The sequence below is a fragment of the Limanda limanda genome, chromosome 6 (genome assembly GCF_963576545.1).
Source record: "Limanda limanda chromosome 6, fLimLim1.1, whole genome shotgun sequence".
Lineage (NCBI taxonomy): Eukaryota > Metazoa > Chordata > Actinopteri > Pleuronectiformes > Pleuronectidae > Limanda > Limanda limanda.
The window spans coordinates 9,821,631-9,846,633 of NC_083641.1; the positions used below are offsets into that span (position 1 = coordinate 9,821,631).

The 25,003-nt window shown below is 43.4% G+C and overlaps 48 non-coding genes across 48 annotated transcripts; all 48 read left to right on the forward strand.

Moving 5' to 3' along the window:
* The first annotated feature begins 288 nt into the window (after positions 1–288).
* Positions 289–360, forward strand: trnaq-uug (transfer RNA glutamine (anticodon UUG)). Its single transcript has one exon. It is a non-coding gene; the product is annotated as a tRNA-Gln (tRNA).
* A 1,056-nt stretch (positions 361–1,416) lies between these two features.
* On the forward strand, positions 1,417–1,499 carry trnal-cag (transfer RNA leucine (anticodon CAG)). Its single transcript has one exon. It is a non-coding gene; the product is annotated as a tRNA-Leu (tRNA).
* Positions 1,500–1,863: 364 nt separating this feature from the next.
* trnaq-cug (transfer RNA glutamine (anticodon CUG)) lies at positions 1,864–1,935 on the forward strand. Its single transcript has one exon. It is a non-coding gene; the product is annotated as a tRNA-Gln (tRNA).
* A 741-nt stretch (positions 1,936–2,676) lies between these two features.
* trnaq-cug (transfer RNA glutamine (anticodon CUG)) lies at positions 2,677–2,748 on the forward strand. The gene has a single exon. It is a non-coding gene; the product is annotated as a tRNA-Gln (tRNA).
* A 243-nt stretch (positions 2,749–2,991) lies between these two features.
* trnal-cag (transfer RNA leucine (anticodon CAG)) lies at positions 2,992–3,074 on the forward strand. The gene has a single exon. It is a non-coding gene; the product is annotated as a tRNA-Leu (tRNA).
* A 414-nt stretch (positions 3,075–3,488) lies between these two features.
* Positions 3,489–3,560, forward strand: trnaq-cug (transfer RNA glutamine (anticodon CUG)). The gene has a single exon. It is a non-coding gene; the product is annotated as a tRNA-Gln (tRNA).
* Positions 3,561–4,616: 1,056 nt separating this feature from the next.
* trnal-cag (transfer RNA leucine (anticodon CAG)) lies at positions 4,617–4,699 on the forward strand. The gene has a single exon. It is a non-coding gene; the product is annotated as a tRNA-Leu (tRNA).
* A 415-nt stretch (positions 4,700–5,114) lies between these two features.
* trnaq-cug (transfer RNA glutamine (anticodon CUG)) lies at positions 5,115–5,186 on the forward strand. Its single transcript has one exon. It is a non-coding gene; the product is annotated as a tRNA-Gln (tRNA).
* Positions 5,187–5,429: 243 nt separating this feature from the next.
* Positions 5,430–5,512, forward strand: trnal-cag (transfer RNA leucine (anticodon CAG)). The gene has a single exon. It is a non-coding gene; the product is annotated as a tRNA-Leu (tRNA).
* A 414-nt stretch (positions 5,513–5,926) lies between these two features.
* Positions 5,927–5,998, forward strand: trnaq-cug (transfer RNA glutamine (anticodon CUG)). Its single transcript has one exon. It is a non-coding gene; the product is annotated as a tRNA-Gln (tRNA).
* A 1,056-nt stretch (positions 5,999–7,054) lies between these two features.
* On the forward strand, positions 7,055–7,137 carry trnal-cag (transfer RNA leucine (anticodon CAG)). The gene has a single exon. It is a non-coding gene; the product is annotated as a tRNA-Leu (tRNA).
* A 414-nt stretch (positions 7,138–7,551) lies between these two features.
* On the forward strand, positions 7,552–7,623 carry trnaq-cug (transfer RNA glutamine (anticodon CUG)). The gene has a single exon. It is a non-coding gene; the product is annotated as a tRNA-Gln (tRNA).
* Positions 7,624–7,771: 148 nt separating this feature from the next.
* Positions 7,772–7,854, forward strand: trnal-cag (transfer RNA leucine (anticodon CAG)). The gene has a single exon. It is a non-coding gene; the product is annotated as a tRNA-Leu (tRNA).
* Positions 7,855–8,268: 414 nt separating this feature from the next.
* On the forward strand, positions 8,269–8,340 carry trnaq-cug (transfer RNA glutamine (anticodon CUG)). The gene has a single exon. It is a non-coding gene; the product is annotated as a tRNA-Gln (tRNA).
* Positions 8,341–9,082: 742 nt separating this feature from the next.
* Positions 9,083–9,154, forward strand: trnaq-cug (transfer RNA glutamine (anticodon CUG)). The gene has a single exon. It is a non-coding gene; the product is annotated as a tRNA-Gln (tRNA).
* A 243-nt stretch (positions 9,155–9,397) lies between these two features.
* Positions 9,398–9,480, forward strand: trnal-cag (transfer RNA leucine (anticodon CAG)). Its single transcript has one exon. It is a non-coding gene; the product is annotated as a tRNA-Leu (tRNA).
* Positions 9,481–9,894: 414 nt separating this feature from the next.
* trnaq-cug (transfer RNA glutamine (anticodon CUG)) lies at positions 9,895–9,966 on the forward strand. Its single transcript has one exon. It is a non-coding gene; the product is annotated as a tRNA-Gln (tRNA).
* A 742-nt stretch (positions 9,967–10,708) lies between these two features.
* On the forward strand, positions 10,709–10,780 carry trnaq-cug (transfer RNA glutamine (anticodon CUG)). The gene has a single exon. It is a non-coding gene; the product is annotated as a tRNA-Gln (tRNA).
* A 243-nt stretch (positions 10,781–11,023) lies between these two features.
* trnal-cag (transfer RNA leucine (anticodon CAG)) lies at positions 11,024–11,106 on the forward strand. Its single transcript has one exon. It is a non-coding gene; the product is annotated as a tRNA-Leu (tRNA).
* Positions 11,107–11,520: 414 nt separating this feature from the next.
* trnaq-cug (transfer RNA glutamine (anticodon CUG)) lies at positions 11,521–11,592 on the forward strand. The gene has a single exon. It is a non-coding gene; the product is annotated as a tRNA-Gln (tRNA).
* A 646-nt stretch (positions 11,593–12,238) lies between these two features.
* Positions 12,239–12,310, forward strand: trnaq-cug (transfer RNA glutamine (anticodon CUG)). Its single transcript has one exon. It is a non-coding gene; the product is annotated as a tRNA-Gln (tRNA).
* A 243-nt stretch (positions 12,311–12,553) lies between these two features.
* trnal-cag (transfer RNA leucine (anticodon CAG)) lies at positions 12,554–12,636 on the forward strand. Its single transcript has one exon. It is a non-coding gene; the product is annotated as a tRNA-Leu (tRNA).
* Positions 12,637–13,000: 364 nt separating this feature from the next.
* On the forward strand, positions 13,001–13,072 carry trnaq-cug (transfer RNA glutamine (anticodon CUG)). Its single transcript has one exon. It is a non-coding gene; the product is annotated as a tRNA-Gln (tRNA).
* A 243-nt stretch (positions 13,073–13,315) lies between these two features.
* Positions 13,316–13,398, forward strand: trnal-cag (transfer RNA leucine (anticodon CAG)). The gene has a single exon. It is a non-coding gene; the product is annotated as a tRNA-Leu (tRNA).
* Positions 13,399–14,125: 727 nt separating this feature from the next.
* On the forward strand, positions 14,126–14,197 carry trnaq-cug (transfer RNA glutamine (anticodon CUG)). Its single transcript has one exon. It is a non-coding gene; the product is annotated as a tRNA-Gln (tRNA).
* A 244-nt stretch (positions 14,198–14,441) lies between these two features.
* On the forward strand, positions 14,442–14,524 carry trnal-cag (transfer RNA leucine (anticodon CAG)). The gene has a single exon. It is a non-coding gene; the product is annotated as a tRNA-Leu (tRNA).
* Positions 14,525–15,254: 730 nt separating this feature from the next.
* trnal-cag (transfer RNA leucine (anticodon CAG)) lies at positions 15,255–15,337 on the forward strand. The gene has a single exon. It is a non-coding gene; the product is annotated as a tRNA-Leu (tRNA).
* Positions 15,338–15,751: 414 nt separating this feature from the next.
* trnaq-cug (transfer RNA glutamine (anticodon CUG)) lies at positions 15,752–15,823 on the forward strand. Its single transcript has one exon. It is a non-coding gene; the product is annotated as a tRNA-Gln (tRNA).
* A 244-nt stretch (positions 15,824–16,067) lies between these two features.
* On the forward strand, positions 16,068–16,150 carry trnal-cag (transfer RNA leucine (anticodon CAG)). Its single transcript has one exon. It is a non-coding gene; the product is annotated as a tRNA-Leu (tRNA).
* Positions 16,151–16,564: 414 nt separating this feature from the next.
* On the forward strand, positions 16,565–16,636 carry trnaq-cug (transfer RNA glutamine (anticodon CUG)). The gene has a single exon. It is a non-coding gene; the product is annotated as a tRNA-Gln (tRNA).
* Positions 16,637–16,879: 243 nt separating this feature from the next.
* Positions 16,880–16,962, forward strand: trnal-cag (transfer RNA leucine (anticodon CAG)). Its single transcript has one exon. It is a non-coding gene; the product is annotated as a tRNA-Leu (tRNA).
* Positions 16,963–17,376: 414 nt separating this feature from the next.
* Positions 17,377–17,448, forward strand: trnaq-uug (transfer RNA glutamine (anticodon UUG)). The gene has a single exon. It is a non-coding gene; the product is annotated as a tRNA-Gln (tRNA).
* Positions 17,449–17,692: 244 nt separating this feature from the next.
* On the forward strand, positions 17,693–17,775 carry trnal-cag (transfer RNA leucine (anticodon CAG)). Its single transcript has one exon. It is a non-coding gene; the product is annotated as a tRNA-Leu (tRNA).
* A 414-nt stretch (positions 17,776–18,189) lies between these two features.
* On the forward strand, positions 18,190–18,261 carry trnaq-uug (transfer RNA glutamine (anticodon UUG)). The gene has a single exon. It is a non-coding gene; the product is annotated as a tRNA-Gln (tRNA).
* A 1,056-nt stretch (positions 18,262–19,317) lies between these two features.
* trnal-cag (transfer RNA leucine (anticodon CAG)) lies at positions 19,318–19,400 on the forward strand. The gene has a single exon. It is a non-coding gene; the product is annotated as a tRNA-Leu (tRNA).
* Positions 19,401–19,764: 364 nt separating this feature from the next.
* Positions 19,765–19,836, forward strand: trnaq-cug (transfer RNA glutamine (anticodon CUG)). Its single transcript has one exon. It is a non-coding gene; the product is annotated as a tRNA-Gln (tRNA).
* A 243-nt stretch (positions 19,837–20,079) lies between these two features.
* trnal-cag (transfer RNA leucine (anticodon CAG)) lies at positions 20,080–20,162 on the forward strand. The gene has a single exon. It is a non-coding gene; the product is annotated as a tRNA-Leu (tRNA).
* A 415-nt stretch (positions 20,163–20,577) lies between these two features.
* trnaq-cug (transfer RNA glutamine (anticodon CUG)) lies at positions 20,578–20,649 on the forward strand. Its single transcript has one exon. It is a non-coding gene; the product is annotated as a tRNA-Gln (tRNA).
* Positions 20,650–20,892: 243 nt separating this feature from the next.
* On the forward strand, positions 20,893–20,975 carry trnal-cag (transfer RNA leucine (anticodon CAG)). Its single transcript has one exon. It is a non-coding gene; the product is annotated as a tRNA-Leu (tRNA).
* A 414-nt stretch (positions 20,976–21,389) lies between these two features.
* On the forward strand, positions 21,390–21,461 carry trnaq-cug (transfer RNA glutamine (anticodon CUG)). Its single transcript has one exon. It is a non-coding gene; the product is annotated as a tRNA-Gln (tRNA).
* A 244-nt stretch (positions 21,462–21,705) lies between these two features.
* Positions 21,706–21,788, forward strand: trnal-cag (transfer RNA leucine (anticodon CAG)). Its single transcript has one exon. It is a non-coding gene; the product is annotated as a tRNA-Leu (tRNA).
* Positions 21,789–22,517: 729 nt separating this feature from the next.
* Positions 22,518–22,600, forward strand: trnal-cag (transfer RNA leucine (anticodon CAG)). The gene has a single exon. It is a non-coding gene; the product is annotated as a tRNA-Leu (tRNA).
* Positions 22,601–23,014: 414 nt separating this feature from the next.
* Positions 23,015–23,086, forward strand: trnaq-cug (transfer RNA glutamine (anticodon CUG)). Its single transcript has one exon. It is a non-coding gene; the product is annotated as a tRNA-Gln (tRNA).
* Positions 23,087–23,234: 148 nt separating this feature from the next.
* On the forward strand, positions 23,235–23,317 carry trnal-cag (transfer RNA leucine (anticodon CAG)). The gene has a single exon. It is a non-coding gene; the product is annotated as a tRNA-Leu (tRNA).
* Positions 23,318–23,731: 414 nt separating this feature from the next.
* Positions 23,732–23,803, forward strand: trnaq-cug (transfer RNA glutamine (anticodon CUG)). The gene has a single exon. It is a non-coding gene; the product is annotated as a tRNA-Gln (tRNA).
* A 244-nt stretch (positions 23,804–24,047) lies between these two features.
* trnal-cag (transfer RNA leucine (anticodon CAG)) lies at positions 24,048–24,130 on the forward strand. The gene has a single exon. It is a non-coding gene; the product is annotated as a tRNA-Leu (tRNA).
* Positions 24,131–24,545: 415 nt separating this feature from the next.
* Positions 24,546–24,617, forward strand: trnaq-cug (transfer RNA glutamine (anticodon CUG)). Its single transcript has one exon. It is a non-coding gene; the product is annotated as a tRNA-Gln (tRNA).
* Positions 24,618–24,860: 243 nt separating this feature from the next.
* Positions 24,861–24,943, forward strand: trnal-cag (transfer RNA leucine (anticodon CAG)). The gene has a single exon. It is a non-coding gene; the product is annotated as a tRNA-Leu (tRNA).
* The last annotated feature ends 60 nt before the right edge of the window (positions 24,944–25,003 follow it).

Sequence of the window (25,003 nt, forward strand, 5' to 3'; positions counted from 1 at the left end):
TCTTTCTTCAGGTACTTTGTCCTTCTTTCTTCAATGGATTTTGTTTTTAAGGGGTACCTTCCACCTTGCAAATATCACAATTCTGCTTTTAATTTGCCTGACAGAATTGAGCAAAGTGATAGTTATCTGACACTTTTTCTGTGATTGTTCTTGGTCTCACTGGGACCTGATTTTAAGAGGTAGCAAAGCGTTGAGAGGAAAAGCTATTCAATTCGGTACACTACCCACTGTCCATTTACACATGGAAGCTGTTGCGTTAATCGTGCCTAATATCTGGCAGACAAACTGGGTGCCATGGTGTAATGGTTAGCACTCTGGACTTTGACTCCAGCGATCCGAGTTCAAATCTCGGTGGGACCTATTAAAGATGTATCACATTTATGGCACTTTGTCCTTGCCACGTAATCAATGTCAACTCCTGAAATTACACTTACGAGCTCAACATGACCCTTGGAAAAATCTTGCTACCTATAAATATCTTACAGTTTCTCAAGACATTCGGCACCATGTTTTCACCCGATGCATAGGACTTGCTCCATCTTATTAACACTCACTATTGCTGATGTCTTTCGCCGCTTTGGATTAGATGTAATTATCTTTCGCAGTCAGAATGGCCGAGCGGTCTGAGGCGCTGCGTTCAGGTCGCAGTCTCCATTGGTGGCGTGGGTTCAAATCTCACTTCTGACAGCTTTCCATCAAGAACATCAGGTCCTGACTTGTAGGGCAACAGAGATCAACTTGTCACCTACACGTAATGTTGTGGCCAGCCTCTAACAACACTCTGTCTCTGGACCTTTTTGTCAATTACAGCTATCTTTCTTCAGGTACTTTGTCCTTCTTTCTTCAGTGGATTTTGTTTTGAAGGGGTACCTTCCACCTTGCAAATACCACAATTCTGCTTTTAATTTGCCTGACAGAATTGAGCAAAGTGATAGTTATCTGACACTTTTTCTGTGATTGTTCTTGGTCTCACTGGGACCTGATTTTAAGAGGTAGCAAAGCGTTGAGAGGAAAAGCTATTCAATTCGGTACACTACCCACTGTCCATTTACACATGGAAGCTGTTGCGTTAATCGTGCCTAATATCTGGCAGGCAAACAGGGTGCCATGGTGTAATGGTTAGCACTCTGGACTCTGAAGCCAACGATCCGAGTTCAAATCTCGGTGGGACCTGTTAAAGATGTATCACATTTATGGCACTTTGTCCTTGCCACGTAATCAATGTCAACTCATGAAATTACACTTACGAGCTCAGCATGACCCTTGGAAAAATCTTGCTACCTATGAATATCTTACAGATTCTCAATAAGTTCGGAAGAATAATTCACCCAATGCATAGGACTTGCTCCAACTTAATAACACTCACTATTGCTGATGTCTTTCGCCGCTTTGGATTAGATGTAATCATCTTTCGCAGTCAGAATGGCCGAGCGGTCTAAGGCGCTGCGTTCAGGTCGCAGTCTCCATTGGAGGCGTGGGTTCAAATCCCACTTCTGACAGCTTTCCATCAAGAACATCAGGTCCTGACTTGTAAAGAACAGAGATCAAATTTTCACCTACACGTAATGTTGTGGCCAGCCTCGAACAACACTGTGTCTCCGGACCTTCTTGTCAATTGTTTTGAAGGGGTACCTTCCACCTTGCAAATATCACAATTCTGCTTTTAATTTGCCTGACAGAATTGAGCAAAGTGATAGTTATCTGACACTTTTTCTGTGATTGTTCTTGGTCTCACTGGGACCTGATTTTAAGAGGTAGCAAAGCGTTGAGAGGAAAAGCTATTCAATTCGGTACACTACCCACTGTCCATTTACACATGGAAGCTGTTGAGTTAGTCGTGCCTAATTCATTGCTGAAAACCAGGGTTCCATGGTGTAATGGTTAGCACCCTGGACTCTGAATCCAGCGATCCGAGTTCAAATCTCAGTGGGACCTGTTAAAGATGTATCACATTTATGGCACTCTGTCCTTGCCACGTAATCAAGGTCAACTCCTGAAATTACACTTACGAGCTCAACATGAACCTTGGAAATATCTTGCTACCTATGAATATCTTACAGATTCTCAATAACTTCGGAAGAATAATTCACCCAATGCATAGGACTTGCTCCAACTTAATAACACTCACTATTGCTGATGTCTTTCGCCGCTTTGGATTAGATGTAATTATCTTTCGCAGTCAGAATGGCCGAGCGGTCTAAGGCGCTGCGTTCAGGTCGCAGTCTCCATTGGTGGCGTGGGTTCAAATCTCACTTCTGACAGCTTTCCATCAAGAACATCAGGTCCTGACTTGTAGGGCAACAGAGATCAACTTGTCACCTACACGTAATGTTGTGGCCAGCCTCTAACAACACTCTGTCTCTGGACCTTTTTGTCAATTACAGCTATCTTTCTTCAGGTACTTTGTCCTTCTTTCTTCAGTGGATTTTGTTTTGAAGGGGTACCTTCCACCTTGCAAATATCACAATTCTGCTTTTAATTTGCCTGACAGAATTGAGCAAAGTGATAGTTATCTGACACTTTTTCTGTGATTGTTCTTGGTCTCACTGGGACCTGATTTTAAGAGGTAGCAAAGCGTTGAGAGGAAAAGCTATTCAATTCGGTACACTACCCACTGTCCATTTACACATGGAAGCTGTTGCGTTAGTCGTGCCTAATATCTGGCAGACAAACCAGGGTTCCATGGTGTAATGGTTAGCACTCTGGACTCTGAATCCAACGATCCGAGTTCAAATCTCGGTTGGACCTGTTAAAGATGTATCACATTTATGGCACTCTGTCCTTGCCACGTAATCAAGGTCAACTCCTGAAATTACACTTACGAGCTCACCATGAACCTTGGAAATATCTTGCTACCTATGAATATCTTACAGATTCTCAATAAGTTCGGAAGAATAATTCACCCAATGCATAGGACTTGCTCCAACTTAATAACACTCACTATTGCTGATGTCTTTCGCCGCTTTGGATTAGATGTAATCATCTTTCGCAGTCAGAATGGCCGAGCGGTCTAAGGCGCTGCGTTCAGGTCGCAGTCTCCATTGGAGGCGTGGGTTCAAATCCCACTTCTGACAGCTTTCCATAAAGAACATCAGGTCCTGACTTGTAGGGCAACAGAGATCAAATTTTCATCTACACGTAATGTTGTGGCCAGCCTCGAACAACACTGTGTCTCCGGACCTTCTTGTCAATTAGAGCTATCTTTCCTCAGGTACTTTGTCCTTCTTTCTTCAGTGGATTTTGTTTTGAAGGGGTACCTTCCACCTTGCAAATATCACAATTCTGCTTTTAATTTGCCAGACCGAATTGAGCAAAGTGATAGTTATCTGACACTTTTTCTGTGATTGCTCTTGGTCTCACTGGGACCTGATTTTAAGAGGTAGCAAAGCGTTGAGAGGAAAAGCTATTCAATTCGGTACACTACCCACTGTCCATTTACACATGGAAGCTGTTGCGTTAATCGTGCCTAATATCTGGCAGGCAAACAGGGTGCCATGGTGTAATGGTTAGCACTCTGGACTCTGAATCCAGCGATCCGAGTTCAAATCTCAGTGGGACCTGTTAAAGATGTATCACATTTATGGCACTCTGTCCTTGCCACGTAATCAAGGTCAACTCCTGAAATTACACTTACGAGCTCAACATGAACCTTGGAAATATCTTGCTACCTATAAATATCTTACAGTTTCTCAAGACATTCGGCACCATGTTTTCACCCGATGCATAGGACTTGCTCCATCTTATTAACACTCACTATTGCTGATGTCTTTCGCCGCTTTGGATTAGATGTAATTATCTTTCGCAGTCAGAATGGCCGAGCGGTCTAAGGCGCTGCGTTCAGGTCGCAGTCTCCATTGGTGGCGTGGGTTCAAATCTCACTTCTGACAGCTTTCCATCAATAACATCAGGTCCTGACTTGTAGGGCAACAGAGATCAACTTGTCACCTACAAGTGATGTTGTGGCCAGCCTCTAACAACACTCTGTCTCTGGACCTTTTTGTCAATTACAGCTATCTTTCTTCAGGTACTTTGTCCTTCTTTCTTCAGTGGATTTTGTTTTGAAGGGGTACCTTCCACCTTGCAAATATCACAATTCTGCTTTTAATTTGCCTGACCGTATTGAGCAAAGTGATAGTTATCTGACACTTTTTCTGTGATTGTTCTTGGTCTCACTGGGACCTGATTTTAAGAGGTAGCAAAGCGTTGAGAGGAAAAGCTATTCAATTCGGTACACTACCCACTGTCCATTTACACATGGAAGCTGTTGCGTTAATCGTGCCTAATATCTGGCAGACAAACTGGGTGCCATGGTGTAATGGTTAGCACTCTGGACTCTGAAGCCAACGATCCGAGTTCAAATCTCGGTTGGACCTGTTAAAGATGTATCACATTTATGGCACTCTGTCCTTGCCACGTAATCAAGGTCAACTCCTGAAATAACACTTACGAGCTCAACATGAACCTTGGAAATATCTTGCTACCTATGAATATCTTACAGATTCTCAATAAGTTCGGAAGAATAATTCACCCAATGCATAGGACTTGCTCCAACTTAATAACACTCACTATTGCTGATGTCTTTCGCCGCTTTGGATTAGATGTAATCATCTTTCGCAGTCAGAATGACCGAGCGGTCTAAGGCGCTGCGTTCAGGTCGCAGTCTCCATTGGAGGCGTGGGTTCAAATCCCACTTCTGACAGCTTTCCATAAAGAACATCAGGTCCTGACTTGTAGGGCAACAGAGATCAAATTTTCATCTACACGTAATGTTGTGGCCAGCCTCGAACAACACTGTGTCTCCGGACCTTCTTGTCAATTAGAGCTATCTTTCCTCAGGTACTTTGTCCTTCTTTCTTCAGTGGATTTTGTTTTGAAGGGGTACCTTCCACCTTGCAAATATCACAATTCTGCTTTTAATTTGCCTGACCGAATTGAGCAAAGTGATAGTTATCTGACACTTTTTCTGTGATTGCTCTTGGTCTCACTGGGACCTGATTTTAAGAGGTAGCAAAGCGTTGAGAGGAAAAGCTATTCAATTCGGTACACTACCCACTGTCCATTTACACATGGAAGCTGTTGCGTTAGTCGTGCCTAATATCTGGCAGACAAACCAGGGTTCCATGGTGTAATGGTTAGCACTCTGGACTCTGAATCCAACGATCCGAGTTCAAATCTCGGTTGGACCTGTTAAAGATGTATCACATTTATGGCACTCTGTCCTTGCCACGTAATCAAGGTCAACTCCTGAAATTACACTTACGAGCTCACCATGAACCTTGGAAATATCTTGCTACCTATGAATATCTTACAGATTCTCAATAAGTTCGGAAGAATAATTCACCCAATGCATAGGACTTGCTCCAACTTAATAACACTCACTATTGCTGATGTCTTTCGCCGCTTTGGATTAGATGTAATCATCTTTCGCAGTCAGAATGGCCGAGCGGTCTAAGGCGCTGCGTTCAGGTCGCAGTCTCCATTGGAGGCGTGGGTTCAAATCCCACTTCTGACAGCTTTCCATAAAGAACATCAGGTCCTGACTTGTAGGGCAACAGAGATCAAATTTTCATCTACACGTAATGTTGTGGCCAGCCTCGAACAACACTGTGTCTCCGGACCTTCTTGTCAATTAGAGCTATCTTTCCTCAGGTACTTTGTCCTTCTTTCTTCAGTGGATTTTGTTTTGAAGGGGTACCTTCCACCTTGCAAATATCACAATTCTGCTTTTAATTTGCCAGACCGAATTGAGCAAAGTGATAGTTATCTGACACTTTTTCTGTGATTGCTCTTGGTCTCACTGGGACCTGATTTTAAGAGGTAGCAAAGCGTTGAGAGGAAAAGCTATTCAATTCGGTACACTACCCACTGTCCATTTACACATGGAAGCTGTTGCGTTAATCGTGCCTAATATCTGGCAGGCAAACAGGGTGCCATGGTGTAATGGTTAGCACTCTGGACTCTGAATCCAGCGATCCGAGTTCAAATCTCAGTGGGACCTGTTAAAGATGTATCACATTTATGGCACTCTGTCCTTGCCACGTAATCAAGGTCAACTCCTGAAATTACACTTACGAGCTCAACATGAACCTTGGAAATATCTTGCTACCTATAAATATCTTACAGTTTCTCAAGACATTCGGCACCATGTTTTCACCCGATGCATAGGACTTGCTCCATCTTATTAACACTCACTATTGCTGATGTCTTTCGCCGCTTTGGATTAGATGTAATTATCTTTCGCAGTCAGAATGGCCGAGCGGTCTAAGGCGCTGCGTTCAGGTCGCAGTCTCCATTGGTGGCGTGGGTTCAAATCTCACTTCTGACAGCTTTCCATCAATAACATCAGGTCCTGACTTGTAGGGCAACAGAGATCAACTTGTCACCTACAAGTGATGTTGTGGCCAGCCTCTAACAACACTCTGTCTCTGGACCTTTTTGTCAATTACAGCTATCTTTCTTCAGGTACTTTGTCCTTCTTTCTTCAGTGGATTTTGTTTTGAAGGGGTACCTTCCACCTTGCAAATATCACAATTCTGCTTTTAATTTGCCTGACCGTATTGAGCAAAGTGATAGTTATCTGACACTTTTTCTGTGATTGTTCTTGGTCTCACTGGGACCTGATTTTAAGAGGTAGCAAAGCGTTGAGAGGAAAAGCTATTCAATTCGGTACACTACCCACTGTCCATTTACACATGGAAGCTGTTGCGTTAATCGTGCCTAATATCTGGCAGACAAACTGGGTGCCATGGTGTAATGGTTAGCACTCTGGACTCTGAAGCCAACGATCCGAGTTCAAATCTCGGTTGGACCTGTTAAAGATGTATCACATTTATGGCACTCTGTCCTTGCCACGTAATCAAGGTCAACTCCTGAAATAACACTTACGAGCTCAACATGAACCTTGGAAATATCTTGCTACCTATGAATATCTTACAGATTCTCAATAAGTTCGGAAGAATAATTCACCCAATGCATAGGACTTGCTCCAACTTAATAACACTCACTATTGCTGATGTCTTTCGCCGCTTTGGATTAGATGTAATCATCTTTCGCAGTCAGAATGACCGAGCGGTCTAAGGCGCTGCGTTCAGGTCGCAGTCTCCATTGGAGGCGTGGGTTCAAATCCCACTTCTGACAGCTTTCCATAAAGAACATCAGGTCCTGACTTGTAGGGCAACAGAGATCAAATTTTCATCTACACGTAATGTTGTGGCCAGCCTCGAACAACACTGTGTCTCCGGACCTTCTTGTCAATTAGAGCTATCTTTCCTCAGGTACTTTGTCCTTCTTTCTTCAGTGGATTTTGTTTTGAAGGGGTACCTTCCACCTTGCAAATATCACAATTCTGCTTTTAATTTGCCTGACCGAATTGAGCAAAGTGATAGTTATCTGACACTTTTTCTGTGATTGCTCTTGGTCTCACTGGGACCTGATTTTAAGAGGTAGCAAAGCGTTGAGAGGAAAAGCTATTCAATTCGGTACACTACCCACTGTCCATTTACACATGGAAGCTGTTGCGTTAATCGTGCCTAATATCTGGCAGGCAAACAGGGTGCCATGGTGTAATGGTTAGCACTCTGGACTCTGAATCCAGCGATCCGAGTTCAAATCTCGGTGGAACCTGTTAAAGATGTATCACATTTATGGCACTCTGTCCTTGCCACGTAATCAAGGTCAACTCCTGAAATTACACTTACGAGCTCAACATGAACCTTGGAAATATCTTGCTACCTATAAATATCTTACAGTTTCTCAAACTGTTTCTTGCGCAGTCAGAATGGCCGAGCGGTCTAAGGCGCTGCGTTCAGGTCGCAGTCTCCATTGGAGGCGTGGGTTCAAATCCCACTTCTGACAGCTTTCCATAAAGAACATCAGGTCCTGACTTGTAGGGCAACAGAGATCAAATTTTCATCTACACGTAATGTTGTGGCCAGCCTCGAACAACACTGTGTCTCCGGACCTTCTTGTCAATTAGAGCTATCTTTCCTCAGGTACTTTGTCCTTCTTTCTTCAGTGGATTTTGTTTTGAAGGGGTACCTTCCACCTTGCAAATATCACAATTCTGCTTTTAATTTGCCAGACCGAATTGAGCAAAGTGATAGTTATCTGACACTTTTTCTGTGATTGCTCTTGGTCTCACTGGGACCTGATTTTAAGAGGTAGCAAAGCGTTGAGAGGAAAAGCTATTCAATTCGGTACACTACCCACTGTCCATTTACACATGGAAGCTGTTGCGTTAATCGTGCCTAATATCTGGCAGGCAAACAGGGTGCCATGGTGTAATGGTTAGCACTCTGGACTCTGAATCCAGCGATCAGAGTTCAAATCTCGGTGGGACCTGTTAAAGATGTATCACATTTATGGCACTCTGTCCTTGCCACGTAATCAAGGTCAACTCCTGAAATTACACTTACGAGCTCAACATGAACCTTGGAAATATCTTGCTACCTATAAATATCTTACAGTTTCTCAAGACATTCGGCACCATGTTTTCACCCGATGCATAGGACTTGCTCCATCTTATTAACACTCACTATTGCTGATGTCTTTCGCCGCTTTGGATTAGATGTAATTATCTTTCGCAGTCAGAATGGCCGAGCGGTCTAAGGCGCTGCGTTCAGGTCGCAGTCTCCATTGGTGGCGTGGGTTCAAATCTCACTTCTGACAGCTTTCCATCAATAACATCAGGTCCTGACTTGTAGGGCAACAGAGATCAACTTGTCACCTACAAGTAATGTTGTGGCCAGCCTCTAACAACACTCTGTCTCTGGACCTTTTTGTCAATTACAGCTATCTTTCTTCAGGTACTTTGTCCTTCTTTCTTCAGTGGATTTTGTTTTGAAGGGGTACCTTCCACCTTGCAAATATCACAATTCTGCTTTTAATTTGCCTGACCGAATTGAGCAAAGTGATAGTTATCTGACACTTTTTCTGTGATTGTTCTTGGTCTCACTGGGACCTGATTTTAAGAGGTAGCAAAGCGTTGAGAGGAAAAGCTATTCAATTCGGTACACTACCCACTGTCCATTTACACATGGAAGCTGTTGCGTTAGTCGTGCCTAATATCTGGCAGACAAACCAGGGTTCCATGGTGTAATGGTTAGCACTCTGGACTCTGAATCCAACGATCCGAGTTCAAATCTCGGTTGGACCTGTTAAAGATGTATCACATTTATGGCACTCTGTCCTTGCCACGTAATCAAGGTCAACTCCTGAAATTACACTTACGAGCTCACCATGAACCTTGGAAATATCTTGCTACCTATGAATATCTTACAGATTCTCAATAAGTTCGGAAGAATAATTCACCCAATGCATAGGACTTGCTCCAACTTAATAACACTCACTATTGCTGATGTCTTTCGCCGCTTTGGATTAGATGTAATCATCTTTCGCAGTCAGAATGGCCGAGCGGTCTAAGGCGCTGCGTTCAGGTCGCAGTCTCCATTGGAGGCGTGGGTTCAAATCCCACTTCTGACAGCTTTCCATAAAGAACATCAGGTCCTGACTTGTAGGGCAACAGAGATCAAATTTTCATCTACACGTAATGTTGTGGCCAGCCTCGAACAACACTGTGTCTCCGGACCTTCTTGTCAATTAGAGCTATCTTTCCTCAGGTACTTTGTCCTTCTTTCTTCAGTGGATTTTGTTTTGAAGGGGTACCTTCCACCTTGCAAATATCACAATTCTGCTTTTAATTTGCCAGACCGAATTGAGCAAAGTGATAGTTATCTGACACTTTTTCTGTGATTGCTCTTGGTCTCACTGGGACCTGATTTTAAGAGGTAGCAAAGCGTTGAGAGGAAAAGCTATTCAATTCGGTACACTACCCACTGTCCATTTACACATGGAAGCTGTTGCGTTAATCGTGCCTAATATCTGGCAGGCAAACAGGGTGCCATGGTGTAATGGTTAGCACTCTGGACTCTGAATCCAGCGATCAGAGTTCAAATCTCGGTGGGACCTGTTAAAGATGTATCACATTTATGGCACTCTGTCCTTGCCACGTAATCAAGGTCAACTCCTGAAATTACACTTACGAGCTCAACATGAACCTTGGAAATATCTTGCTACCTATAAATATCTTACAGTTTCTCAAGACATTCGGCACCATGTTTTCACCCGATGAATAGGACTTGCTCCATCTTATTAACACTCACTATTGCTGATGTCTTTCGCCGCTTTGGATTAGATGTAATTATCTTTCGCAGTCAGAATGGCCGAGCGGTCTAAGGCGCTGCGTTCAGGTCGCAGTCTCCATTGGTGGCGTGGGTTCAAATCTCACTTCTGACAGCTTTCCATCAATAACATCAGGTCCTGACTTGTAGGGCAACAGAGATCAACTTGTCACCTACAAGTAATGTTGTGGCCAGCCTCTAACAACACTCTGTCTCTGGACCTTTTTGTCAATTACAGCTATCTTTCTTCAGGTACTTTGTCCTTCTTTCTTCAGTGGATTTTGTTTTGAAGGGGTACCTTCCACCTTGCAAATATCACAATTCTGCTTTTAATTTGCCTGACCGAATTGAGCAAAGTGATAGTTATCTGACACTTTTTCTGTGATTGTTCTTGGTCTCACTGGGACCTGATTTTAAGAGGTAGCAAAGCGTTGAGAGGAAAAGCTATTCAATTCGGTACACTACCCACTGTCCATTTACACATGGAAGCTGTTGCGTTAGTCGTGCCTAATATCTGGCAGACAAACCAGGGTTCCATGGTGTAATGGTTAGCACTCTGGACTCTGAATCCAACGATCCGAGTTCAAATCTCGGTTGGACCTGTTAAAGATGTATCACATTTATGGCACTCTGTCCTTGCCACGTAATCAAGGTCAACTCCTGAAATTACACTTACGAGCTCACCATGAACCTTGGAAATATCTTGCTACCTATGAATATCTTACAGATTCTCAATAAGTTCGGAAGAATAATTCACCCAATGCATAGGACTTGCTCCAACTTAATAACACTCACTATTGCTGATGTCTTTCGCCGCTTTGGATTAGATGTAATCATCTTTCGCAGTCAGAATGGCCGAGCGGTCTAAGGCGCTGCGTTCAGGTCGCAGTCTCCATTGGAGGCGTGGGTTCAAATCCCACTTCTGACAGCTTTCCATAAAGAACATCAGGTCCTGACTTGTAGGGCAACAGAGATCAAATTTTCATCTACACGTAATGTTGTGGCCAGCCTCGAACAACACTGTGTCTCCGGACCTTCTTGTCAATTAGAGCTATCTTTCCTCAGGTACTTTGTCCTTCTTTCTTCAGTGGATTTTGTTTTGAAGGGGTACCTTCCACCTTGCAAATATCACAATTCTGCTTTTAATTTGCCTGACCGAATTGAGCAAAGTGATAGTTATCTGACACTTTTTCTGTGATTGTTCTTGGTCTCACTGGGACCTGATTTTAAGAGGTAGCAAAGCGTTGAGAGGAAAAGCTATTCAATTCGGTACACTACCCACTGTCCATTTACACATGGAAGCTGTTGCGTTAGTCGTGCCTAATATCTGGCAGACAAACAGGGTTCCATGGTGTAATGGTTAGCACTCTGGACTCTGAATCCAGCGATCCGAGTTCAAATCTCGGTGGAACCTGTTAAAGATGTATCACATTTATGGCACTCTGTCCTTGCCACGTAATCAAGGTCAACTCCTGAAATTACACTTACGAGCTCAACATGAACCTTGGAAATATCTTGCTACCTATAAATATTTTACAGTTTCTCAAACTGTTTCTTTCGCAGTCAGAATGGCCGAGCGGTCTAAGGCGCTGCGTTCAGGTCGCAGTCTCCATTGGTGGCGTGGGTTCAAATCTCACTTCTGACAGCTTTCCATCAATAACATCAGGTCCTGACTTGTAGGGCAACAGAGATCAACTTGTCACCTACAAGTAATGTTGTGGCCAGCCTCTAACAACACTCTGTCTCTGGACCTTTTTGTCAATTACAGCTATCTTTCTTCAGGTACTTTGTCCTTCTTTCTTCAGTGGATTTTGTTTTGAAGGGGTACCTTCCACCTTGCAAATATCACAATTCTGCTTTTAATTTGCCTGACCGAATTGAGCAAAGTGATAGTTATCTGACACTTTTTCTGTGATTGTTCTTGGTCTCACTGGGACCTGATTTTAAGAGGTAGCAAAGCGTTGAGAGGAAAAGCTATTCAATTCGGTACACTACCCACTGTCCATTTACACATGGAAGCTGTTGCGTTAGTCGTGCCTAATATCTGGCAGACAAACCAGGGTTCCATGGTGTAATGGTTAGCACTCTGGACTCTGAATCCAACGATCCGAGTTCAAATCTCGGTTGGACCTGTTAAAGATGTATCACATTTATGGCACTCTGTCCTTGCCACGTAATCAAGGTCAACTCCTGAAATTACACTTACGAGCTCACCATGAACCTTGGAAATATCTTGCTACCTATGAATATCTTACAGATTCTCAATAAGTTCGGAAGAATAATTCACCCAATGCATAGGACTTGCTCCAACTTAATAACACTCACTATTGCTGATGTCTTTCGCCGCTTTGGATTAGATGTAATCATATTTCGCAGTCAGAATGGCCGAGCGGTCTAAGGCGCTGCGTTCAGGTCGCAGTCTCCATTGGAGGCGTGGGTTCAAATCCCACTTCTGACAGCTTTCCATCAAGAACATCAGGTCCTGACTTGTAAAGAACAGAGATCAAATTTTCACCTACACGTAATGTTGTGGCCAGCCTCGAACAACACTGTGTCTCCGGACCTTCTTGTCAATTGTTTTGAAGGGGTACCTTCCACCTTGCAAATATCACAATTCTGCTTTTAATTTGCCTGACAGAATTGAGCAAAGTGATAGTTATCTGACACTTTTTCTGTGATTGTTCTTGGTCTCACTGGGACCTGATTTTAAGAGGTAGCAAAGCGTTGAGAGGAAAAGCTATTCAATTCGGTACACTACCCACTGTCCATTTACACATGGAAGCTGTTGAGTTAGTCGTGCCTAATTCATTGCTGAAAACCAGGGTTCCATGGTGTAATGGTTAGCACCCTGGACTCTGAATCCAGCGATCCGAGTTCAAATCTCAGTGGGACCTGTTAAAGATGTATCACATTTATGGCACTCTGTCCTTGCCACGTAATCAAGGTCAACTCCTGAAATTACACTTACGAGCTCAACATGAACCTTGGAAATATCTTGCTACCTATGAATATCTTACAGATTCTCAATAAGTTCGGAAGAATAATTCACCCAATGCATAGGACTTGCTCCAACTTAATAACACTCACTATTGCTGATGTCTTTCGCCGCTTTGGATTAGATGTAATTATCTTTCGCAGTCAGAATGGCCGAGCGGTCTAAGGCGCTGCGTTCAGGTCGCAGTCTCCATTGGTGGCGTGGGTTCAAATCTCACTTCTGACAGCTTTCCATCAAGAACATCAGGTCCTGACTTGTAGGGCAACAGAGATCAACTTGTCACCTACACGTAATGTTGTGGCCAGCCTCTAACAACACTCTGTCTCTGGACCTTTTTGTCAATTACAGCTATCTTTCTTCAGGTACTTTGTCCTTCTTTCTTCAGTGGATTTTGTTTTGAAGGGGTACCTTCCACCTTGCAAATATCACAATTCTGCTTTTAATTTGCCTGACAGAATTGAGCAAAGTGATAGTTATCTGACACTTTTTCTGTGATTGTTCTTGGTCTCACTGGGACCTGATTTTAAGAGGTAGCAAAGCGTTGAGAGGAAAAACTATTCAATTCGGTACACTACCCACGCAGTCTCCATTGGAGGCGTGGGTTCAAATCCCACTTCTGACAGCTTTCCATAAAGAACATCAGGTTCTGACTTGTAGGGCAACAGAGATCAAATTTTCATCTACACGTAATGTTGTGGCCAGCCTCGAACAACACTGTGTCTCCGGACCTTCTTGTCAATTAGAGCTATCTTTCCTCAGGTACTTTGTCCTTCTTTCTTCAGTGGATTATCTGACACTTTTTCTGTGATTGCTCTTGGTCTCACTGGGACCTGATTTTAAGAGGTAGCAAAGCGTTGAGAGGAAAAGCTATTCAATTCGGTACACTACCCACTGTCCATTTACACATGGAAGCTGTTGCGTTAATCGTGCCTAATATCTGGCAGGCAAACAGGGTGCCATGGTGTAATGGTTAGCACTCTGGACTCTGAATCCAGCGATCAGAGTTCAAATCTCGGTGGGACCTGTTAAAGATGTATCACATTTATGGCACTCTGTCCTTGCCACGTAATCAAGGTCAACTCCTGAAATTACACTTACGAGCTCAACATGAACCTTGGAAATATCTTGCTACCTATAAATATCTTACAGTTTCTCAAGACATTCGGCACCATGTTTTCACCCGATGCATAGGACTTGCTCCATCTTATTAACACGCACTATTGCTGATGTCTTTCGCCGCTTTGGATTAGATGTAATTATCTTTCGCAGTCAGAATGGCCGAGCGGTCTAAGGCGCTGCGTTCAGGTCGCAGTCTCCATTGGTGGCGTGGGTTCGAATCTCACTTCTGACAGCTTTCCATCAATAACATCAGGTCCTGACTTGTAGGGCAACAGAGATCAACTTGTCACCTACAAGTAATGTTGTGGCCAGCCTCTAACAACACTCTGTCTCTGGACCTTTTTGTCAATTACAGCTATCTTTCTTCAGGTACTTTGTCCTTCTTTCTTCAGTGGATTTTGTTTTGAAGGGGTACCTTCCACCTTGCAAATATCACAATTCTGCTTTTAATTTGCCTGACCGAATTGAGCAAAGTGATAGTTATCTGACACTTTTTCTGTGATTGTTCTTGGTCTCACTGGGACCTGATTTTAAGAGGTAGCAAAGCGTTGAGAGGAAAAGCTATTCAATTCGGTACACTACCCACTGTCCATTTACACATGGAAGCTGTTGCGTTAGTCGTGCCTAATATCTGGCAGACAAACCAGGGTTCCATTGTGTAATGCTTAGCACTCTGGACTCTGAATCCAACGATCCGAGTTCAAATCTCGGTTGGACCTGTTAAAGATGTATCACATTTATGGCACTCTGTCCTTGCCACGTAATCAAGGTCAACTCCTGAAATTACACTTACGAGCTCACCATGAACCTTGGAAATATCTTGCTACCTATGAATATCTTACAGATTCTCAATAAGTTCGGAAGAATAATTCACCCAATGCATAGGACTTGCTCCAACTTAATAACACTCACTATTGCTGATGTCTTTCGCCGCTTTGGATTAGATGTAATCATCTTTCGCAGTCAGAATGGCCGAGCGGTCTAAGGCGCTGCGTTCAGGTCGCAGTCTCCATTGGAGGCGTGGGTTCAAATCCCACTTCTGACAGCTTTCCATAAAGAACATCAGGTCCTGACTTGTAGGGCAACAGAGATCAAATTTTCATCTACACGTAATGTTGTGGCCAGCCTCGAACAACACTGTGTCTCCGGACCTTCTTGTCAATTAGAGCTATCTTTCCTCAGGTACTTTGTCCTTGTTTCTTCAGTGGATTTTGTTTTGAAGGGGTACCTTCCACCTTGCAAATATCACAATTCTGCTTTTAATTTGCCTGACCGAATTGAGCAAAGTGATAGTTATCTGACACTTTTTCTGTGATTGTTCTTGGTCTCACTGGGACCTGATTTTAAGAGGTAGCAAAGCGTTGAGAGGAAAAGCTATTCAATTCGGTACACTACCCACTGTCCATTTACACATGGAAGCTGTTGCGTTAGTCGTGCCTAATATCTGGCAGACAAACAGGGTTCCATGGTGTAATGGTTAGCACTCTGGACTCTGAATCCAGCGATCAGAGTTCAAATCTCGGTGGGACCTGTTAAAGATGTATCACATTTATGGCACTCTGTCCTTGCCACGTAATCAAGGTCAACTCCTGAAATTACACTTACGAGCTCAACATGAACCTTGGAAATATCTTGCTACCTATAAATATCTTACAGTTTCTCAAGACATTCGGCACCATGTTTTCACCCGATGCATAGGACTTGCTCCATCTTATTAACACGCACTATTGCTGATGTCTTTCGCCGCTTTGGATTAGATGTAATTATCTTTCGCAGTCAGAATGGCCGAGCGGTCTAAGGCGCTGCGTTCAGGTCGCAGTCTCCATTGGTGGCGTGGGTTCGAATCTCACTTCTGACAGCTTTCCATCAATAACATCAGGTCCTGACTTGTAGGGCAACAGAGATCAACTTGTCACCTACAAGTAATGTTGTGGCCAGCCTCTAACAACACTCTGTCTCTGGACCTTTTTGTCAATTACAGCTATCTTTCTTCAGGTACTTTGTCCTTCTTTCTTCAGTGGATTTTGTTTTGAAGGGGTACCTTCCACCTTGCAAATATCACAATTCTGCTTTTAATTTGCCTGACCGAATTGAGCAAAGTGATAGTTATCTGACACTTTTTCTGTGATTGTTCTTGGTCTCACTGGGACCTGATTTTAAGAGGTAGCAAAGCGTTGAGAGGAAAAGCTATTCAATTCGGTACACTACCCACTGTCCATTTACACATGGAAGCTGTTGCGTTAGTCGTGCCTAATATCTGGCAGACAAACAGGGTTCCATGGTGTAATGGTTAGCACTCTGGACTCTGAATCCAACGATCCGAGTTCAAATCTCGGTTGGACCTGTTAAAGATGTATCACATTTATGGCACTCTGTCCTTGCCACGTAATCAAGGTCAACTCCTGAAATTACACTTACGAGCTCACCATGAACCTTGGAAATATCTTGCTACCTATGAATATCTTACAGATTCTCAATAAGTTCGGAAGAATAATTCACCCAATGCATAGGACTTGCTCCAACTTAATAACACTCACTATTGCTGATGTCTTTCGCCGCTTTGGATTAGATGTAATCATCTTTCGCAGTCAGAATGGCCGAGCGGTCTAAGGCGCTGCGTTCAGGTCGCAGTCTCCATTGGAGGCGTGGGTTCAAATCCCACTTCTGACAGCTTTCCATAAAGAACATCAGGTCCTGACTTGTAGGGCAACAGAGATCAAATTTTCATCTACACGTAATGTTGTGGCCAGCCTCGAACAACACTGTGTCTCCGGACCTTCTTGTCAATTAGAGCTATCTTTCCTCAGGTACTTTGTCCTTGTTTCTTCAGTGGATTTTGTTTTGAAGGGGTACCTTCCACCTTGCAAATATCACAATTCTGCTTTTAATTTGCCTGACCGAATTGAGCAAAGTGATAGTTATCTGACACTTTTTCTGTGATTGTTCTTGGTCTCACTGGGACCTGATTTTAAGAGGTAGCAAAGCGTTGAGAGGAAAAGCTATTCAATTCGGTACACTACCCACTGTCCATTTACACATGGAAGCTGTTGCGTTAGTCGTGCCTAATATCTGGCAGACAAACAGGGTTCCATGGTGTAATGGTTAGCACTCTGGACTTTGACTCCAGCGATCCGAGTTCAAATCTCGGTGGGACCTGTTAAAGATGTATCACATTTATGGCACTTTGTCCTTGCCACGTAATCAATGTCAACTCCTGAAATTACACTTACGAGCTCAACATGACCCTTGGAAAAATCTTGCTACCTATAAATATCTTACAGTTTCTCAAGACATTCGGCACCATGTTTTCACCCGATGCATAGGACTTGCTCCATCTTATTAACACTCACTATTGCTGATGTCTTTCGCCGCTTTGGATTAGATGTAATTATCTTTCGCAGTCAGAATGGCCGAGCGGTCTAAGGCGCTGCGTTCAGGTCGCAGTCTCCATTGGTGGCGTGGGTTCAAATCTCACTTCTGACAGCTTTCCATCAAGAACATCAGGTCCTGACTTGTAGGGCAACAGAGATCAACTTGTCACCTACACGTAATGTTGTGGCCAGCCTCTAACAACACTCTGTCTCTGGACCTTTTTGTCAATTACAGCTATCTTTCTTCAGGTACTTTGTCCTTCTTTCTTCAATGGATTTTGTTTTTAAGGGGTACCTTCCACCTTGCAAATATCACAATTCTGCTTTTAATTTGCCTGACAGAATTGAGCAAAGTGATAGTTATCTGACACTTTTTCTGTGATTGTTCTTGGTCTCACTGGGACCTGATTTTAAGAGGTAGCAAAGCGTTGAGAGGAAAAGCTATTCAATTCGGTACACTACCCACTGTCCATTTACACATGGAAGCTGTTGCGTTAATCGTGCCTAATATCTGGCAGACAAACTGGGTGCCATGGTGTAATGGTTAGCACTCTGGACTTTGACTCCAGCGATCCGAGTTCAAATCTCGGTGGGACCTATTAAAGATGTATCACATTTATGGCACTTTGTCCTTGCCACGTAATCAATGTCAACTCCTGAAATTACACTTACGAGCTCAACATGACCCTTGGAAAAATCTTGCTACCTATAAATATCTTACAGTTTCTCAAGACATTCGGCACCATGTTTTCACCCGATGCATAGGACTTGCTCCATCTTATTAACACTCACTATTGCTGATGTCTTTCGCCGCTTTGGATTAGATGTAATTATCTTTCGCAGTCAGAATGGCCGAGCGGTCTGAGGCGCTGCGTTCAGGTCGCAGTCTCCATTGGTGGCGTGGGTTCAAATCTCACTTCTGACAGCTTTCCATCAAGAACATCAGGTCCTGACTTGTAGGGCAACAGAGATCAACTTGTCACCTACACGTAATGTTGTGGCCAGCCTCTAACAACACTCTGTCTCTGGACCTTTTTGTCAATTACAGCTATCTTTCTTCAGGTACTTTGTCCTTCTTTCTTCAGTGGATTTTGTTTTGAAGGGGTACCTTCCACCTTGCAAATACCACAATTCTGCTTTTAATTTGCCTGACAGAATTGAGCAAAGTGATAGTTATCTGACACTTTTTCTGTGATTGTTCTTGGTCTCACTGGGACCTGATTTTAAGAGGTAGCAAAGCGTTGAGAGGAAAAGCTATTCAATTCGGTACACTACCCACTGTCCATTTACACATGGAAGCTGTTGCGTTAATCGTGCCTAATATCTGGCAGGCAAACAGGGTGCCATGGTGTAATGGTTAGCACTCTGGACTCTGAAGCCAACGATCCGAGTTCAAATCTCGGTGGGACCTGTTAAAGATGTATCACATTTATGGCACTTTGTCCTTGCCACGTAATCAATGTCAACTCATGAAATTACACTTACGAGCTCAGCATGACCCTTGGAAAAATCTTGCTACCTATGAATATCTTACAGATTCTCAATAAGTTCGGAAGAATAATTCACCCAATGCATAGGACTTGCTCCAACTTAATAACACTCACTATTGCTGATGTCTTTCGCCGCTTTGGATTAGATGTAATCATCTTTCGCAGTCAGAATGGCCGAGCGGTCTAAGGCGCTGCGTTCAGGTCGCAGTCTCCATTGGAGGCGTGGGTTCAAATCCCACTTCTGACAGCTTTCCATCAAGAACATCAGGTCCTGACTTGTAAAGAACAGAGATCAAATTTTCACCTACACGTAATGTTGTGGCCAGCCTCGAACAACACTGTGTCTCCGGACCTTCTTGTCAATTGTTTTGAAGGGGTACCTTCCACCTTGCAAATATCACAATTCTGCTTTTAATTTGCCTGACAGAATTGAGCAAAGTGATAGTTATCTGACACTTTTTCTGTGATTGTTCTTGGTCTCACTGGGACCTGATTTTAAGAGGTAGCAAAGCGTTGAGAGGAAAAGCTATTCAATTCGGTACACTACCCACTGTCCATTTACACATGGAAGCTGTTGAGTTAGTCGTGCCTAATTCATTGCTGAAAACCAGGGTTCCATGGTGTAATGGTTAGCACCCTGGACTCTGAATCCAGCGATCCGAGTTCAAATCTCAGTGGGACCTGTTAAAGATGTATCACATTTATGGCACTCTGTCCTTGCCACGTAATCAAGGTCAACTCCTGAAATTACACTTACGAGCTCAACATGAACCTTGGAAATATCTTGCTACCTATGAATATCTTACAGATTCTCAATAACTTCGGAAGAATAATTCACCCAATGCATAGGACTTGCTCCAACTTAATAACACTCACTATTGCTGATGTCTTTCGCCGCTTTGGATTAGATGTAATTATCTTTCGCAGTCAGAATGGCCGAGCGGTCTAAGGCGCTGCGTTCAGGTCGCAGTCTCCATTGGTGGCGTGGGTTCAAATCTCACTTCTGACAGCTTTCCATCAAGAACATCAGGTCCTGACTTGTAGGGCAACAGAGATCAACTTGTCACCTACACGTAATGTTGTGGCCAGCCTCTAACAACACTCTGTCTCTGGACCTTTTTGTCAATTACAGCTATCTTTCTTCAGGTACTTTGTCCTTCTTTCTTCAGTGGATTTTGTTTTGAAGGGGTACCTTCCACCTTGCAAATATCACAATTCTGCTTTTAATTTGCCTGACAGAATTGAGCAAAGTGATAGTTATCTGACACTTTTTCTGTGATTGTTCTTGGTCTCACTGGGACCTGATTTTAAGAGGTAGCAAAGCGTTGAGAGGAAAAGCTATTCAATTCGGTACACTACCCACTGTCCATTTACACATGGAAGCTGTTGCGTTAGTCGTGCCTAATATCTGGCAGACAAACCAGGGTTCCATGGTGTAATGGTTAGCACTCTGGACTCTGAATCCAACGATCCGAGTTCAAATCTCGGTTGGACCTGTTAAAGATGTATCACATTTATGGCACTCTGTCCTTGCCACGTAATCAAGGTCAACTCCTGAAATTACACTTACGAGCTCACCATGAACCTTGGAAATATCTTGCTACCTATGAATATCTTACAGATTCTCAATAAGTTCGGAAGAATAATTCACCCAATGCATAGGACTTGCTCCAACTTAATAACACTCACTATTGCTGATGTCTTTCGCCGCTTTGGATTAGATGTAATCATCTTTCGCAGTCAGAATGGCCGAGCGGTCTAAGGCGCTGCGTTCAGGTCGCAGTCTCCATTGGAGGCGTGGGTTCAAATCCCACTTCTGACAGCTTTCCATAAAGAACATCAGGTCCTGACTTGTAGGGCAACAGAGATCAAATTTTCATCTACACGTAATGTTGTGGCCAGCCTCGAACAACACTGTGTCTCCGGACCTTCTTGTCAATTAGAGCTATCTTTCCTCAGGTACTTTGTCCTTCTTTCTTCAGTGGATTTTGTTTTGAAGGGGTACCTTCCACCTTGCAAATATCACAATTCTGCTTTTAATTTGCCAGACCGAATTGAGCAAAGTGATAGTTATCTGACACTTTTTCTGTGATTGCTCTTGGTCTCACTGGGACCTGATTTTAAGAGGTAGCAAAGCGTTGAGAGGAAAAGCTATTCAATTCGGTACACTACCCACTGTCCATTTACACATGGAAGCTGTTGCGTTAATCGTGCCTAATATCTGGCAGGCAAACAGGGTGCCATGGTGTAATGGTTAGCACTCTGGACTCTGAATCCAGCGATCCGAGTTCAAATCTCAGTGGGACCTGTTAAAGATGTATCACATTTATGGCACTCTGTCCTTGCCACGTAATCAAGGTCAACTCCTGAAATTACACTTACGAGCTCAACATGAACCTTGGAAATATCTTGCTACCTATAAATATCTTACAGTTTCTCAAGACATTCGGCACCATGTTTTCACCCGATGCATAGGACTTGCTCCATCTTATTAACACTCACTATTGCTGATGTCTTTCGCCGCTTTGGATTAGATGTAATTATCTTTCGCAGTCAGAATGGCCGAGCGGTCTAAGGCGCTGCGTTCAGGTCGCAGTCTCCATTGGTGGCGTGGGTTCAAATCTCACTTCTGACAGCTTTCCATCAATAACATCAGGTCCTGACTTGTAGGGCAACAGTGATCAACTTGTCACCTACAAGTGATGTTGTGGCCAGCCTCTAACAACACTCTGTCTCTGGACCTTTTTGTCAATTACAGCTATCTTTCTTCAGGTACTTTGTCCTTCTTTCTTCAGTGGATTTTGTTTTGAAGGGGTACCTTCCACCTTGCAAATATCACAATTCTGCTTTTAATTTGCCTGACCGTATTGAGCAAAGTGATAGTTATCTGACACTTTTTCTGTGATTGTTCTTGGTCTCACTGGGACCTGATTTTAAGAGGTAGCAAAGCGTTGAGAGGAAAAGCTATTCAATTCGGTACACTACCCACTGTCCATTTACACATGGAAGCTGTTGCGTTAATCGTGCCTAATATCTGGCAGACAAACTGGGTGCCATGGTGTAATGGTTAGCACTCTGGACTCTGAAGCCAACGATCCGAGTTCAAATCTCGGTTGGACCTGTTAAAGATGTATCACATTTATGGCACTCTGTCCTTGCCACGTAATCAAGGTCAACTCCTGAAATAACACTTACGAGCTCAACATGAACCTTGGAAATATCTTGCTACCTATGAATATCTTACAGATTCTCAATAAGTTCGGAAGAATAATTCACCCAATGCATAGGACTTGCTCCAACTTAATAACACTCACTATTGCTGATGTCTTTCGCCGCTTTGGATTAGATGTAATCATCTTTCGCAGTCAGAATGACCGAGCGGTCTAAGGCGCTGCGTTCAGGTCGCAGTCTCCATTGGAGGCGTGGGTTCAAATCCCACTTCTGACAGCTTTCCATAAAGAACATCAGGTCCTGACTTGTAGGGCAACAGAGATCAAATTTTCATCTACACGTAATGTTGTGGCCAGCCTCGAACAACACTGTGTCTCCGGACCTTCTTGTCAATTAGAGCTATCTTTCCTCAGGTACTTTGTCCTTCTTTCTTCAGTGGATTTTGTTTTGAAGGGGTACCTTCCACCTTGCAAATATCACAATTCTGCTTTTAATTTGCCTGACCGAATTGAGCAAAGTGATAGTTATCTGACACTTTTTCTGTGATTGCTCTTGGTCTCACTGGGACCTGATTTTAAGAGGTAGCAAAGCGTTGAGAGGAAAAGCTATTCAATTCGGTACACTACCCACTGTCCATTTACACATGGAAGCTGTTGCGTTAATCGTGCCTAATATCTGGCAGGCAAACAGGGTGCCATGGTGTAATGGTTAGCACTCTGGACTCTGAATCCAGCGATCCGAGTTCAAATCTCGGTGGAACCTGTTAAAGATGTATCACATTTATGGCACTCTGTCCTTGCCACGTAATCAAGGTCAACTCCTGAAATTACACTTACGAGCTCAACATGAACCTTGGAAATATCTTGCTACCTATAAATATCTTACAGTTTCTCAAACTGTTTCTTTCGCAGTCAGAATGGCCGAGCGGTCTAAGGCGCTGCGTTCAGGTCGCAGTCTCCATTGGAGGCGTGGGTTCAAATCCCACTTCTGACAGCTTTCCATAAAGAACATCAGGTCCTGACTTGTAGGGCAACAGAGATCAAATTTTCATCTACACGTAATGTTGTGGCCAGCCTCGAACAACACTGTGTCTCCGGACCTTCTTGTCAATTAGAGCTATCTTTCCTCAGGTACTTTGTCCTTCTTTCTTCAGTGGATTTTGTTTTGAAGGGGTACCTTCCACCTTGCAAATATCACAATTCTGCTTTTAATTTGCCAGACCGAATTGAGCAAAGTGATAGTTATCTGACACTTTTTCTGTGATTGCTCTTGGTCTCACTGGGACCTGATTTTAAGAGGTAGCAAAGCGTTGAGAGGAAAAGCTATTCAATTCGGTACACTACCCACTGTCCATTTACACATGGAAGCTGTTGCGTTAATCGTGCCTAATATCTGGCAGGCAAACAGGGTGCCATGGTGTAATGGTTAGCACTCTGGACTCTGAATCCAGCGATCAGAGTTCAAATCTCGGTGGGACCTGTTAAAGATGTATCACATTTATGGCACTCTGTCCTTGCCACGTAATCAAGGTCAACTCCTGAAATTACACTTACGAGCTCAACATGAACCTTGGAAATATCTTGCTACCTATAAATATCTTACAGTTTCTCAAGACATTCGGCACCATGTTTTCACCCGATGCATAGGACTTGCTCCATCTTATTAACACTCACTATTGCTGATGTCTTTCGCCGCTTTGGATTAGATGTAATTATCTTTCGCAGTCAGAATGGCCGAGCGGTCTAAGGCGCTGCGTTCAGGTCGCAGTCTCCATTGGTGGCGTGGGTTCAAATCTCACTTCTGACAGCTTTCCATCAATAACATCAGGTCCTGACTTGTAGGGCAACAGAGATCAACTTGTCACCTACAAGTAATGTTGTGGCCAGCCTCTAACAACACTCTGTCTCTGGACCTTTTTGTCAATTACAGCTATCTTTCTTCAGGTACTTTGTCCTTCTTTCTTCAGTGGATTTTGTTTTGAAGGGGTACCTTCCACCTTGCAAATATCACAATTCTGCTTTTAATTTGCCTGACCGAATTGAGCAAAGTGATAGTTATCTGACACTTTTTCTGTGATTGTTCTTGGTCTCACTGGGACCTGATTTTAAGAGGTAGCAAAGCGTTGAGAGGAAAAGCTATTCAATTCGGTACACTACCCACTGTCCATTTACACATGGAAGCTGTTGCGTTAGTCGTGCCTAATATCTGGCAGACAAACCAGGGTTCCATGGTGTAATGGTTAGCACTCTGGACTCTGAATCCAACGATCCGAGTTCAAATCTCGGTTGGACCTGTTAAAGATGTATCACATTTATGGCACTCTGTCCTTGCCACGTAATCAAGGTCAACTCCTGAAATTACACTTACGAGCTCACCATGAACCTTGGAAATATCTTGCTACCTATGAATATCTTACAGATTCTCAATAAGTTCGGAAGAATAATTCACCCAATGCATAGGACTTGCTCCAACTTAATAACACTCACTATTGCTGATGTCTTTCGCCGCTTTGGATTAGATGTAATCATCTTTCGCAGTCAGAATGGCCGAGCGGTCTAAGGCGCTGCGTTCAGGTCGCAGTCTCCATTGGAGGCGTGGGTTCAAATCCCACTTCTGACAGCTTTCCATAAAGAACATCAGGTCCTGACTTGTAGGGCAACAGAGATCAAATTTTCATCT